This window comes from Simochromis diagramma, unplaced genomic scaffold (assembly GCF_900408965.1).
Source record: "Simochromis diagramma unplaced genomic scaffold, fSimDia1.1 OVJJ01000544.1, whole genome shotgun sequence".
Lineage (NCBI taxonomy): Eukaryota > Metazoa > Chordata > Actinopteri > Cichliformes > Cichlidae > Simochromis > Simochromis diagramma.
In genome coordinates this window covers 232041-247169 of record NW_024387370.1, presented here as the reverse complement: position 1 = coordinate 247169, position 15129 = coordinate 232041, and the positions used below count along the sequence as shown (strand labels likewise).

At 39.2% G+C, this 15129-nt stretch overlaps 1 protein-coding gene and 1 long non-coding RNA gene across 8 annotated transcripts in view; both read right to left on the bottom strand.

Moving 5' to 3' along the window:
• The window catches only part of LOC120718841, a 223853-nt gene that overhangs the window by 94268 nt on the left and 114456 nt on the right, over positions 1 to 15129 (bottom strand). The window lies entirely within an intron of this gene.
• LOC120718851 lies at positions 9826 to 12190 on the bottom strand. Its single transcript, XR_005692573.1, has 4 exons — positions 12085 to 12190; positions 11558 to 11710; positions 11091 to 11180; positions 9826 to 10492 (listed from the first exon to the last, which is right to left on the bottom strand). It is a non-coding gene; the product is annotated as an uncharacterized LOC120718851 (long non-coding RNA).

Genomic DNA, 15129 nt, shown 5'->3' with positions numbered 1-15129 from the left:
AGCCCTGGGCACGACACGATGAGAATTAATCTGAGAAGGTGCATCAAAAAATAAAATGCAAATGAGCTCGCATAGACACATTAGTTGTGCCGCTTCTTAATGGCGGTATCTGTCAAGAGATTTATTCTAAACGACACTTCTTCAGCTGAGAGTCTAAGAGTGAAGACACACACACGCTGTAGTTTTTACTTGCAGGGCGCTCACAGAGCGCTCACACGAGAGTGGGGGCCCTGTGATCAGCGCTCTGTTCTTGCACTTGTCTTTATTTATACACAAGAAAAATGAATACATTTGTTCAGTGGAATGTTGATACGTGATGTGCGTATGTGATTGTGTGTGTGTGTGTTGGAATGTGGGAAGCAGCCCTTTTTCCTGGTAAGAGCTCAGAACTGCTTGTTCAGCTTCTTTCTATCGCTGTGGGAAGATTCAGAGAAAAATATCAGAACAAGTTTTATAAAGATCAGCTCTAAGCAAGGAAAAGGTCATCATGCAGTATTCTATGACATGTAAACTTATATCATTGAAGCTTATACTGACTACTAAGTACAATTTTCCATTGACAGTATCTTAGCTAACAACCTCAACTACCAGGTTCAACTTGTGATTGGCTAAAAATAACTTAGCCTAGCGGTGAGAGGGAGGTTGTTAGCTTTCCACATTCCGACACCTCAAAAGCTTCAGGAGCTGTCCGCTCAGCATCAGCCCCACGGAGAGACACGGATACATCCGTAGACTCGAGACAGAATTCACAATGTGTTTTCGGGACTTTCAGGTGTTTGGACCAATTTTTTTCTTTTCTGATCAAACCAGAAGTTTTAGTGAGCAGCTGGTTTGTTTCGTATTAAGTGGCTGAGTTAATGCCAGTTAATACAACATCGAAGCAGCTGGAATCCACAGCTGTGCGTGCTCATGGAGCTGTTCACCTGCTGGACATCACTGCCTGACAAGTTTGACTGTCTTCAGAACATTGCAGAGGCCTTATTGACAGTGTTTGGCTCTACATGTCTGTGTGAGCAGGTTTTCTCTCACATGAGTCCTCAGGTAGCCTCTGAATGCTGGACACTGGGAGACCTGTGTCTCTGAGTGGGAGACCAGAGATCACATTAACATGTGTGCCTCTGTATTAACAAACATGCCATATTGGCCCGGTTTATTTTTCTTATCATTGCTGTGAGGAGACCATAAATAGCATTTGTATTTTCTGTTGTTCAGTTCATTTGCTGTTATGGATAAAAAGTCTTTTTTGTTTCATAATAGCTGATAACTATTCACTGACAGCTGCCAACATCTGTGAAGAAATATAATTCTATAAAGTGGTTCTATATAGTGAGTAACTGTTAATATAGAGCGTTATTAAATTTATTGCAAATGCAATCACATGGCACACTGAAATTTTAGATGCACTCATCATCAGAAAGGTTGCCGACCCCTGTCTTACGGCAAAGTGCTTGATCATAGGGGGTCATATGATTGTTGGGTTTTTCTCTGTATGTATTATTGTAGGATCTATTGTACAATATAAAGCGCCTCGAGGTGACTGTTGTTGTGATTTGGTGCTATATAAATAAAATTGAATTGAATTGAACATGTTTAAATTAACTACAGTGTACAAATAAAATAAATAGTCTGAATATTTACATTAAATATAATACATCACATTATTATTTCTGCCTCTGCGTACATAAATGCTGCATGTTAACATTTTCTTGCTTTTGTCTGTGTTCTGCTTGTTTAGCAGTATGCACATTATCATACATATCAAATACATATCAAAAGTCAAAATCAAAATACTAAACAAAGCAGCCTCTCCGATAAATAAAAAATGTAATTCATATTTCTTTTCAATTGTGCATATACCCTGAGTTTGTGTAAATAGAGCAACAGCTTTTCGCGGTTGACCAATGAACTGGAAGTGAACGGTGAGCAGGAGGGAAGAGTTTGCAGCAGTAGCGTGATGGCAGATTAGACCAGGATCAAAATTGGAGACATAAGACGAGGCTAACACAAGGAGTAACAAGCAAAGTGCTAAACATGAAGGCTGATTTACCACCATAGAGTAGCACTCCAGTGGGCTGGAGTGAAAAGGTTTGATCTGAGAGACGTGGATGGTGGATTCACAGGGATAATGGGAATATAAATTTCCCTGCAGGAGGACTGATGACAGATTTGATTTCATATGGCCCCCAAAAATGAGGAGTTACTTTGCATGCCAATGATGTTACATAATTTTCCTTTCCAGACAACCATATCTTTTTCCCAGGTCAAAAGGCAGGTGTAGGAGTCTGACGGCGATGTGCATAGTGCCGATTCTAATCAGCACTCTCAATCAGCAGCAGCAGTCTTATCTGTGGGCCGCAGGGGCTGATGGGAGCTTTGAGGACCTGTTAGAAACCACGTGGCCCTCGTCTGATCTCACAGCTCGTCCTTGTTTGGCCTCAGCTGCATCAGAGCGCCACTTCTCCCCAGGTTCACCAGAGGAAACACCACTGCACAAAATGCTTTTCCTCCCAGCTGCTGCTCTGTGCTGTCTGTGTTCAGGTGAGTGTTTCCAGCCAATCAGGAGCCAACAAAGTCAACCTGTAACAAACACTGTCACACTAACCTTCATCTATCTGTCTGTGTCTCTACAGCACTGGTTACCATGGCAGCACAGCTGATTCAGGACGATTTAACATTGACCAGGAAAGTTGGAGAAAATGTCTCCTTCAGCTGTGGAGGGACTGAACAGTGTGGTGCATACATACTCTGGTACCAGAAGAAAGACAGAGAACCACTTAGATTTATTTTTGATATTAATAAAAATAACGGTTACATAGATAGAAGTTACTCTTCTCATCCTCAGCTCGATGACTTCTCTTCTGTAAATACAAATGAAGGCTGGGAGTTAGAGATTAAACAAGTGAAATCCGATCATTCAGCCACCTACTACTGTTACTGTCGGTACCCACAGTGAGAAATGATCCCTGCAGCCTGAACAAAAACCAACAGATGAACAGATGTCAAACAGTGTCTGTGACAGGAAGAGAGCAGTAAACCACAGCCCAGCTTCACATGTTTCACCTCCATCTCAGAGTCACAAACATACTGAGCTCCATGTTGGTTTACTGCTCTAATAATTAAGATTATTTTATTTTAACAATTATGTTAGCATGCTAATACGACTATTGTTTGCTAACTAACCAAAAAGCTTGAAAACAAAACACAGGTTTATGTGACAGTTTTGTTATTTAGTGTTCAAGTCCAGGTCCCTTTTTAGTCATCCTTGCCTCCATCCTTCCAGGAATTCAAAAACAGACGTCAGTTACAGCAAAATTGTCACAGTACTGGGTCGTGTGACCCAGTGTTTGAGTTTTTATGTATTTTTTGTATTCATTCATGTTCTAGTTTAGCTCATTTCATTTCTAGGTTGCGGTTTAGTCCTGGTTCTAAGTTCTTTTTGTCATCTCCCCCTGTACTAAGTCTCCCTGGTTCGTGCGTCTACCTGTCATGTGTCATGTCTGTCTCCATGTTTCCTGTCCGGTGTTCTTTGTTCATTGTATTTAGTTTCACTTCCCCTGTCCTGTCATTATGTTCATGTGTGTCAGCTGTTCTCCCTCATGTGTTTCCTCTTGCCCTGATCATCCCTGTGGGTATTTAGTCTCTGTGTTTCATTCAGTCTTTATATATTCTGAGCTAAGTTGATCTATAGTGTTACATCATATTCTATAAGGATGTTATGTGTTTGTAGACTTCCTGCCCAGTTTGACCCATTTAGCAGAAGCCAGCCTGTTTAAGGCTCTGATGTCTATTCTGTATGACTTAAAGCAGTTATGACATGGTCTGATTTTCTCCCCCAATAAAGGAATATTTCATATATCAGTCTACTCTTCATTCTATCAGACACAGTTTTCACAGCTCGTACATTTTAAGGTGATAGGAAATATAAACAAATGCAACTTGAATCTGTACTGAAGCTCAGTATTTGACACAGAGTTCATGTTCACCGCTGTAATAACTAATAATCATTAATATAATAACTTTAATATTGTCCATATTATATTTACATTACCACAGTGAGATGACTTTATTCTCATGAACAACATCAGCTAATTGTTATTTACTAGCTAATCTTAAATAACTGTTCAGTACAGAAACGAAGCCCAACATTCATGTTTTACAGTCCTGTGGTCTCAGCCTCACATACTTATATAATTAAACAAAGCTAATGTAAAAACAAGTAGGTGATCAAATAAATGTGGTGGAAGTGTATTCTGATTCGGATTGTGCGACTGGTCACATTGTTTCACTATAATGCTTTGGTCCCACAGGGGTCTGCTTCACACCACCCTATTCAAACAGTTACACTTTTTCCCAATTGTTTACACAGCTGAAAAAGATGCCTGATGTTGTCAAAACTCTACACACAAATAAAACACATACACACACAAAAGGGGGAAAACCCTTCAATTCTCCTGCAGAATGAAATGAAACAATGCAATTTTTTCTCAAAATGGCATTTTGTGTCACGGCTCTGGGTCAGTTCGAGCCAGTATTTTGAGTTCTAATGTTTTGGTTTATTTTTGAATTATCGTTTTGTTACTCTTGTCCTTTGTTGATTATTATTAGAATTCGATGTGTCTGTTTATTCATGTTTAAGGATTTGTTCTTCGGTTGTGTCTCACGTTTTGTATAGTTCAGGTTCCATGTGTTATATTATGTCTGTCTCTCAGTGTCGAGTCTGCGTCCTTGTGTAGTGTTTTCTTGTTTCCTGTTTTATTGTGAAGGTCTGCGTCTCATGTGAGCGTGTTCAAAAACCTCCCTTGTCTCATCTCGTTAATTACTCTCAGCTGTTTCCCCCACCTGTGTGTAATCTCCCTGTGTTTCTCTGAGTGTATTTAAGTCGTGTCTTCTGTTGTAGTAGTTGTTGGTCCGTCTGTGTATCTTCCATGTTCCATTTGTGTGTTCTCCCTGCTGTCACCTTCATGTACCATCGTCTTCCTTCATGTTGTGGTTTGTATTTAGCAGTCAGTTGTTCCCAGTATAGTTTAGTTCTTTCTCCATTTGCCATTTGTCTATTTATATTTTGTATTCAATAAACCACCTTCACACCTTCACAACTGCCTGCAATTGGATCCTCCTTTATTATTTCCACACAGCTCATCTCACTCGCCGTGACGTTTTGTTTTCAAATGGTAAATGGCCTGTATTTGTATAGCGCTTTACTAGTCCTTAAGGACTCCAAAGCGCTTTACATATCCAGTCATCCACCCATTCAAACACACAGCTACATTGTAGCCACAGCCGCCCTGGGGCGCACTGACAGAGGCGAGGCTGCCGGACACTGGCGCCACCGGGCCCTCTGACCACCACCAGTGGTCAGAGGGCAAATGACACACAAACCATCACATCAATAGACATTTATAAGCACCAGTTGAACACTGATGTGCTCATTGTAAAACACTATGACTCCTTCATCTCCATTCATCATAATGACTTACTGTAAGCATTTTATTGTTCGGTGTCAGACAGTACATAGGCCTACATAAGTGCATTGTAAAATATTTCAGAATGTTTGTATATAAAACACATAAAGACGTGGTACCAAATATATTTCACTGTATTTTTCCAACAAAAACAATGCACAGTGTTCATCCCAGCCAATACAAAGTTCTAGATACTGTGGTCTAAATATAGAAACAACAGAAGAATTTATTGAATGCAGTTGCAGTCAAAACAAAACAACAACTTTGATGCATCCTCTCTTCTGTTTCTGTGTGGCCACAGCACCTCATCAAGATCACAAGCAATATTTTCCCTGCCCAAGCAGCAGGGAAAATATTGCTTAGCTTGGTGAATCCAGCCATGAATAGCATCAGCTGCTATATGTCCACATGCATCATCCATATCTTGGGGAACGGGTATATGTGTGTGTGGATTCCGGTCATAGACTTTCCATCTTCAGGCAGAAAAAGATTCCTTAATGGAATTGAGGGATGGAGAATATGGAGGGAGATAAACAACTAAAAGGTGGACAGAGAACAAGTTACCGACTCTGAAACACACATGATACGTAATATAGACTTGGAGTGGTTGCTATTGTGGAGCATTGTCAGAGTATGATTACTGTACAGTACAGTAATTTATAGTGTTGACAGTATGCATCAATTGTGGGATTGTGTGGGACCTACTTGCACATAGTTGTATCGCATTTCTTTGACTCTTTCTGAATTGCGTTCTAATGGCACCCTGTAGAGCTGCTTCATCCTCAGATTATTTCTGTGCAACAGACAGTCCAGTGTTGATAAGCTGACCCTAACAATATTTTGTAATATGTTGTTGTCTTCTATTATTTTTCTTTGTATTTGCTGTAATGTTATGGCGTTATTCTCTAGAACCATATTTATGAATTCAGTCTCCTGTTCAGGAGACAAAGACGTTCTCGACCACCTCGTGCTAAAGCTTTCAACTCTGCAATACAAATATAAGTATACTGTAAAATACTGTAAATAGGCCTACTGTGTAGGAATACAATATAGGAATACATTTCCCAAATATGTGAAACATACTTTACAGTATTTTCACAGTCTATAGAACAATGCACAGGCACTGTGCTACAGTAATCAGAGATTACGTTCTTTGGCCTTCATCCTCCACATCCTCCTCCTCTTACTTCTTCACAAATAAAATTTTCAAAATTATAAAATTTTTATCATTAGAGAAAAAATTACCAATAATCATCCCACAGATGTAATATTATCTACAGCTACTCTTAGTACCATTGATGTTAAGTTAGACTCTTTTTCTCCAGTTGATCTTTCTGAGTTAACTTCAATAATTACTTCCTCCAAACCATCAACGTGTCTTTTAGACCCCATTCCTACAAAACTGCTCAAACAAGTCCTGCCATTAATTAATTCTTCAATCTTAAATATGATCAACCTATCTCTAATAATCAGCTATGTACCACAGGCCTTCAAGCTGGCTGTAGTTACACCTTTACTCAAAAAGCATCTCTAGACCCAGCAGTCTTAGCTAATTATAGGCCAATCTCCAACCTTCCTTTCATATCAAACATCCTTGAAAGAGTAGTTGTCAAACAGCTAACAGATCATCTGCAGAGGAATGGTTTATTTGAAGAGTTTCAGTCAGGTTTCAGAGCTCAGCACAGCACAGAAACAGCTTTAGTGAAGGTTACAAATGATCTTCTTATGGCCTCTGACAGTGGACTCATCTCTGTGCTTGTCCTGCTAGACCTCAGTGCAGCGTTCGATACTGTCGACCATAATATCCTATTAGAGCGATTAGAACATGCTGTAGGTATTACAGGTACTGCGCTGCAGTGGTTTGTATCATATCTATCTAATAGACTCCAGTTTGTGCATGTAAATGGAGAGTCCTCTTCACACACTGAGGTTAATTATGGAGTTCCACAGGGTTCAGTGCTAGGACCAATTCTGTTTACATTATACATGCTTCCCTTAGGCAGCATCATTAGAAGACATAGCATACATTTTCACTGCTATGCAGATGACACCCAGCTCTATCTGTCCATGAAGCCAGATAACACACACCAATTAGTTAAACTGCAGGAATGTCTTAAAGACATAAAGACCTGGATGGCTGCTAACTTTCTGCTTCTTAATTCAGATCAAACTGAGGTTATTGTACTCGGCCCTGAAAATCTTAGAAATATGGTATCTAACCAGATTCTTACTCTGGATGGCATTACCTTGGCCTCCAGTAACGCTGTGAGGAACCTTGGAGTCATTTTTGACCAGGACATGTCCTTCAATGCACATATTAAACAAATATGTAAGACTGCGTTCTTCCATTTGTGCAACATCTCTAAAATTAGAAATATCCTGTCTCAGAGTGACGCTGAAAAACTAGTTCATGCATTTATTACTTCCAGGCTGGACTACTGTACACTGAAAAAAATATGTTGTTGGATTTACTTAATTCAATAGTGGACATTTGTTGCACACAGATGTTTTGCTTTGGCAGCAACCTAAACAATTGAGTTAAATTAACACAATTTATTCATGTTCAATAAACCTGTGCAATTTGTGTTGATAAAATGTGACTTAAACATGTTTTGATGAAGTAATTTGAGCTCTTGGAATATTTTAATCCTTCACAATTTTCTCACTTTATCCCAACACCATTCAATAACTTTTACCCAATACTACTTGGTCACTTAAATACTACATGTTATCTTCAAATTATATTTTGCTATTATATTCTAGTATCAAATACACAATTTTCAAATGGAGGCCTTATAACAGATTGTATTGTTCTCTTCCAAGATGGTTGCTGGCATCCACCAGTAACCTTTCAAAACAAAATGTCTAATTTCACTGCATTGACAGTAGGTAGAGAATTAAACTGACATTACTCCTCCACTGAATCTATATAAATCAACAGTTAAATAATGTCAGTTTTTCCGTGTTCTCTGGAATCAATCACAGCAAAGAAATTAGACTGTTTCTTTTGAAAAATGTTACAGGACAATACAAAACATTCTATTTAAGGCCTCTGACATCAAGATTCAGTTAAACAACAATTATAACTAAACAATTTGAGGTAATGTTAGTTTCCATTAAAATTAAATTAGGTTACTGAATTGGCAAACACCTTCCTATTAACACTACCCATTTTACCCCAATAACTAAAGAAATTAGCATTTGCAGGTCAAAACCTTTATTCAAGAAATGCAAAAACAACATTGATACAGTGACTGTCAAGAATTACAGCACTGATCATACTGTGACATCTTGGTTCAAAACAGCACACTTAGAAATAGGGATGGGTATCGTTTAGGTTTTATCCGATACCGGTGCCAAATCGGTACTTTTGAAACGGTGCCGGTGCTCAAACGGTGCTCAAACCGGTGCTTAAAGAATGGAGAACACAAAATTGGTCCAAAAACCTCTCATGTTCAGCTGTTTTTTTGTAAAAAGATAACAATGTTAGCCTTTTCTGCAGCTATGGGGCATATATGGTATCACTCTTGGCTGGAAGCAGGGCTTAAACAATGGAAAAAACACAAACTTTGTCCAAAAACCTCTCATGTTTAACTGTTTTCCACTTTTTCTTTGGTCATTTTAGCCTTTTTGGCCAGGGTGAAGGGAGTATCTGCCATCAAACAAGAAGACAGCCGCATGTAGCTATGATGATGTTTGCTAGTTCACCTTACATGCATTAATTTAATAACGTGGTTAGCCTACTCAACGTAAATTAAACACGAACAACATTAAGCTACTCACGCAGAGAAGAACGGCTGCTGCTGCCATCATCATCCTCATCATTTCTGCTACACTGGCAGGGATAGGGGCCAGGACTCTCCTCTTCGGGGTTTTTGGGGGATATTGCTAACTCCGGGTCAGATAACAGGCAACCCACGCACAGTAGATGCGCTCGGTGTGAGGTCTCGCAGCAAGCTATCATACGGCGCATTTCTGGGCTTTTAAAAAGAACGCTATGCGTCGCCAGGTGTTTCATCGGATTTGAGGTGTTACCTCCTTTGACAGTATCACAGTATCAGCTTAAAGCACTTGTTGCAGGCTGCTGAGTTTGCATATTTTGCTGTGAAGTACAGCCAGACTTTTGACCGCTTCGCCTTGGGCATTTTTAATCTGTAGCTCTGCTCTAAAAGAACGCACGTACCTGGTCCCGCCTACTATCCTCGGAAACGTAAAATTATTGGCTAGAAGTGTATCACAGCTCTGGAAAAAAAAGCACCGAAATAAAGCACCGAAATGTGCGCTGCTTTGCGGTCTGGTTACTACCGTTTATGTCAGAACCGGTGCCATCATGGCACCGGACACCGGTACCCATCCCTACTTAGAAATATTCAATTTTCTATACTTCAACTGAATGAAACTGAAAATACCATTTCACACGACCCATATGGGATATTTAGACTGTATAACTGTTCACGCTACATCTCTTCACTAGTAAAAGAAAGAAAAAATACAAAGAGAAATTTAAAAATGCTGCCAAACAGACAAACAGAGAACTTGTACAGAGCAAAAGGAAAAACAAACAACAACAAAAAAACGGCCCTGTCCTCATGGCAGTTGCAGAGTATATAAAAATGAACCCTGCGATCTGTTCCTGGAATTGAGCTTCAAAACTGCAGCAGAACAAGTGTGAGATTTAAATGTCCTCTCACCTAGAGCTGATCACCTTGCATGCATAACAGTGAGCTTTCCTTGCAGGAGCAGTTTTGTCTTAGTTTTGGCTTTTCTTGAGAGTTGAGTCACATCCAACTCCATTACCACCCTTTGAATCACCTCAAAAGTGTAGCAGAGCTGTGATGGGTAACTCATATTGAAGAAATAAAAAAGGTCCAAACAGCATGGCTACTGCAAAGGTCACGTTATCCAGATCTTGAAGAACTACTACACCCTCGATGATGATGCCAACATCAGAAAAGTCATTGCCTGGCGCATCTCTGGAGACAGATGTTCATTGTGGTTTTCTCAATCTGTGCAGTGGCCTCAGTCAAGTCCTGGTTAAACACAAAACATTTTTTTAAGATTCCTTTTTAAACTCATCTCTTTTGAATCTACCAGTTCTAATGTTAGAGTAATTTAAACCAATGAAAGCAACATAGTAAATAGCTATAGCCAAAGAGTGGCCTGCCATGCTGCCATTCATGGTCTAACAGAGTTTCTAAGAGAGAGTAAAAAACCTAATAATTTGAAATGCTTTACATTAGTTTTTGTTAGAAAGACACCGGCCCATCAGAAATCCAGGTTATGTCACTCAGAAGATGTTAGAATTTAGACTTTCAGCCCCACAATTTGGTTAGCTGTTGGTCAGTTGGTCATTTTTTTTTTCAAACAAAAGCTACTGTAAATATTGGTGAGATTTTTCTTTGTTCATTAGAATGACAAATTTAAAGTTTTTTCACACTGATGTGACCCCTAATACAGGGGTGGGGGTGGGGCCTCAAGGGCCGGCGGCCGAGTTCACTACCAGGCCTCATGTGAACTTCAAATTATTAAAGAGGACTACTGGTCCTAACCAGTCCAATGAGGATCAAGTGGATAACTAAATGCATTTTTAAATGTTGCAAAGCCACAATCTACTCATAAAACACTCACCATGAACTCCTGCACCAAGATGTTGCAATTGTCTTTCACACAGATGCGGAGCACTTTGATGAGGGACTCCCTTTGAGCATTAATGTCATCCTTAAGTATTATAACAAAGAAAACAGAGATTTGTGAACTCAAAATTTTCAGTAGCACAGAAGAAAATGATCCCAGACAATAACTCTTGACTTTTTAAACCAGTCAACATGCAACACCAGCATCTACAAAGCAATATCAAAAGTTCCTGTTTGACATCAACTTTATGGATATACAGTTTCCAGAACATATATTTTTTTAAAAAGACATTTTTTTCTCAGTGGGCCAGTAAATGCATGACGAAAATTATGGCATCCTTTCAGTGGAATCAGTACTCACAGGTAATAGTTGACTGTTTCAATGGATGCAGCATAAAAATCTTTTACTGACCTAATGCAATACATATACACTTTGTAGTTAAAGAATTTTAAAGTTCTTACTGTCATCATGGCAGCTACATCCTTTAGCTTTGTGCCCTGTTCCCCCGATCACTTTGCAAACACTTTCAGCAGACTGTCAGAGAGAAACTCAGCTCCGTCAGAAACCTTGACTGTAAAGGCATGGTTGGGATGCGCTGGAATGCTGCATTTTATCTGAAATGACATAAAATTATTTTGAAATAACAGCAGGCACTGTGCTTGGTTAATCAGTAATGTTTTGTTGAATAAAAACTGTGTTTCCAGATCTTATGGGATTAAAAAAGTCCAAACATGTTTGTTTCTGATTTGCAACCCAACAACCCACAAGTTACAACCTCATTTTAGTTCAAGTGTGCATTAATGTGAGTCCAGTAATCACCTTTCTGACAATACATACAGGTATAAGCTAAACCTATGGCAGATTTTGGATTTCTCAGTTGTATTAATAGGGTGGTCTGTTTGAGTATGCATGCACCTAATAATTAAAAATAAATCTATGATAATCAAGTAACAGAAACCTTAAGCGAAAATAGAATATACTTTCTCACCATAACACCTTGAACCCACAATCCATCAGCTGACTCCTGGTGAAATGCAGAATAGAGGTCGTCTCTCAATGTGCAGCAAAAAAAAACAAAAAAACAAAAACAAAAGGACAGCAGGTGAGGGCAGGAGGGGTAGGGATGTAAGCTAGCATAATGTCGCTGATGATATTAGCTAAAGCTGTTCAATGTTCAAAATCTCACTAACACCACGATGCAGTAAATACACAATGTAACTGAAGAGTCAGTTGGCAAATCTATTCACACAGAAAACCTAATTATGTTATGAGTGCCTCATAATTAGGTTTAATGTGATATTACGGCTCTTGTGCCAAAGACAAATTCAGATGAAAAAGCGCCAATTCTTTGACAACAGATAAAACAGCAAATAAGCTAACGGCTCTTTTTTAGCATGTTACATGGCGACACTCTAGACGTTTAACTACATTTGGCTGAAATATGGTAAATATTAATTCAAAAAAATCAAGACATACCAAAAAACGTAGAGTTGGCTGCTCGACTTGACTGAGACGGATGCCTTTTTTAAACCACGATCCAAAGCCCGCGAGATGAAATCACGCGTGGTTTCACGAGATTTAACGTTGCTATATTATTGACTTACTTCGCCTGAACATGATATGAACAATTTACTACACCCTTTCTACATATCATGTAGTTTTTACACTATATAGTTACATTTAACTTTAAAACATGAGGCAATTGTGTTAAATACATGCAAGATGCAAACATAAATCCAAGAGATGGCCAGTCCCTTTTTTTCAGTGTAATTCATTATTATCAGGAAGTCCTAAAAACTCCCTGAAAAGCCTTCAGCTAATCCAAAATGCTGCAGCAAGAGTCCTGACAGGGACTAGAAAGAGAGAGCAGATTTCTCCTGTTTTGGCTTCCCTTCATTGGCTTCCTGTTAAATCCAGAATTGAATTCAAAATCCTGCTCCTCACATACAAGGTCTTAAATAATCAGGCCCCATCTTATCTTAATGACCTTGTAGTACCATATCACCCTATTAGAGCACTTCTCTCTCGCTCTGCAGGCCTACTTGTTGTTCCTAGAGTATTTAAAAGTAGAATGGGAGGCAGAGCCTTCAGTTTTCAGGCCCCTCTCCTGTGGAACCAGCTTCCAGTTTGGATTCAGGAGACAGACACTATCTCTACTTTCAAGATTAGGCTTCAAACTTTCCTTTTTGCTAAAGCATATAGTTAGGGCTGGACCAGGTGACCCTGAATCCTCCCTTAGTTATGCTGCAATAGACGTAGGCTGCCGGGGGATTCCCATGATGCATTGAGTTTTTCCTTTCCAGTCACCTTTCTCACTCACTATGTGTTAACAGACCTCTCTGCATTGAATCATATCTGTTATTAACCTCTGTCTCTCTTCCACAGCATGTCTTTATCCTGTCTTCCTTCTCTCACCCCAACCGGTCGCAGCAGATGGCCCCGCCCCTCCCTGAGCCTGGTTCTGCCGGAGGTTTCTTCCTTTTTAGATGTTTCTGAAACAAAAAGGTTTTGTTTCAGAAAAACCCCTGAAGACCCAGTGTTTTGAATTTTAGTTTATGTTGATGTTTATGGTTTATTTCAGTTCATTAGGTTATCTAAGTTCTTTTTTTAGTTCCCCCTCGTGTTTTTAACCCCTGTGTTAAGTCTCCTTTCTCCTTTATGTGTTTCATGTCTGCATGTCTTTTGTTGTCAAGTTCATGTTGTCATGTCTGCTTTCCATTATGTTTCCTGTTTTATTTTGAAGAGGTCCTGTGTTCTATGTGTTTAGTTTTACACTCCCCTTGTGACGTCGTTATGTTCATGTGTGTCAACTGTTTCCCCATGTGTTCCCACTTCCCTCATTATCCACCTGTGTGTATTTAGTCCGTGTGTTTTCAGTCATTCCTTGTCAGGTCAGATAGCGAGTCCCTTGTCTAAAAGGATTCAGCGAGGTAACCCAGTCTAAAGTCTTCTTTTTTGAAATGCCGTCATATTGCTGGCAGTAGAAACTTAATGCGACATAAGAGATTCTGCTATAAGAAATAAACATCAGGAACTAACTTCACAAATGTTTGATTGACTTGGCAACTTGACACTGATACTCAAGATTGCACCTACGCCACCCACACAGTGACAAAATGCTGGATGTATGTATGTTTTTGTAAAGGAGCAGGGAGATGACAGCAGACTTAACCTTTTAGTTGCCACTTTCTGCATGTACCAGCAGTGTGTTATTCATGACAAAAGACATGCTGTGGAAGAGAGCTAGAGATTAATAATAACTTATAATAAAATGCAGAGTGGTGTATAAAACACAGTAAGGGAAGAAGAGATGAGAGAAGGAGAAATGTTCAGTGCATCATGGGATTGAAGCATAACTCAGGGAGGATTCAGGGTCACCTGATCCAGTTATAGCTAACTTTATCAAAAAGGAGTCTGTATGTCATCCAGTATTGAGTGTAGACTGTGAGCCATATAATGCTGACACAAAGTTGACTGACTGCCATGGATAACTACATTTTAAGCAGACTAAACACAACCCTGTAAATTCCAGTTGCATTATTCATGTCAGGTGTTTCAGTCCAGACGTCAAATGTTGACCTGGATCAAAAATTCAGAATCAACTGAATCAGTTAATGAAGAATCCATGTGCATTAAAGAAAAGAGAAGAAGAGACAGTCATGTTGATATGAACATTAGAGAAACACATCATGGAGCTGAAATATGATCCTGCTTCCTCATTTGGACTCATTCACCTCAGCTGACACGTTCAACAGCAGGTTTTTGTAGCAGTCTGTCTCACTGTGGGAAACAGAATCTTTGGCTCTGGAACTAAACTCTATGTAACAGGTAAGAACAAAGAATTTTCCTTCTGTTGTTTTATTGTAGATACTGAAAATATTTTAAAAGCCAGCTTCTATTGTTGCAGGTATTAGATGTTAGGTTTTCAAAAACTAAAATAGGAGAATTCATCTGCAGCCATTGTTACATAAGAAAAGCTCAATAATCTCTGAAAACATGTTGAAATCTCACTGAACAACTAAAGTTATTCTTT